The sequence below is a fragment of the Gavialis gangeticus genome, unplaced genomic scaffold, assembly GCF_001723915.1.
Source record: "Gavialis gangeticus isolate Ggan-Ray unplaced genomic scaffold, GavGan_comp1, whole genome shotgun sequence".
NCBI lineage: Eukaryota > Metazoa > Chordata > Crocodylia > Gavialidae > Gavialis > Gavialis gangeticus.
This window is the reverse complement of record NW_017729025.1, coordinates 53,349,012-53,349,417: the sequence shown is the minus strand read 5'-3', so window position 1 is coordinate 53,349,417 and position 406 is coordinate 53,349,012.

The window sequence follows — 406 nt, the reverse complement described above, 5'->3', positions numbered from 1 at the left end:
CCCCCAGCACGGGCTGCGCACATCTGGTTCCGCGGCCGCTTCCCACAGCAGCGGGGGTCTAAGCCGCGCGTCGCGCCCCACGTGGGGGTGAGGGCGAGGCGCCCCACGGAAGAGGCGGGGCCGGGCCAGGGAGCGCGGCCTAAAGGCTCCCGAGGGGGGGGGGGAGGAGAAGGCGGTGACATCATCTCCGGAAGTCCAGATCTCCATGGAGCCCGGGTCCGGAAGGACGCGTTGCCATGGCGCCAGGGCTGGGCCTCGCGGGTGGCGATGGAGCCGGAGCCCGAGCACGGCCCGAGCTTTCTGTCTTGGAGCCCCCGCGAGGTGGCGGCCTGGGTGGCACGGCTCGGCTACCCGCAGTACGAGGTGAGGGCCCGCAGGACCGGGGAGCCCTGGGGGGCCCAGCTAC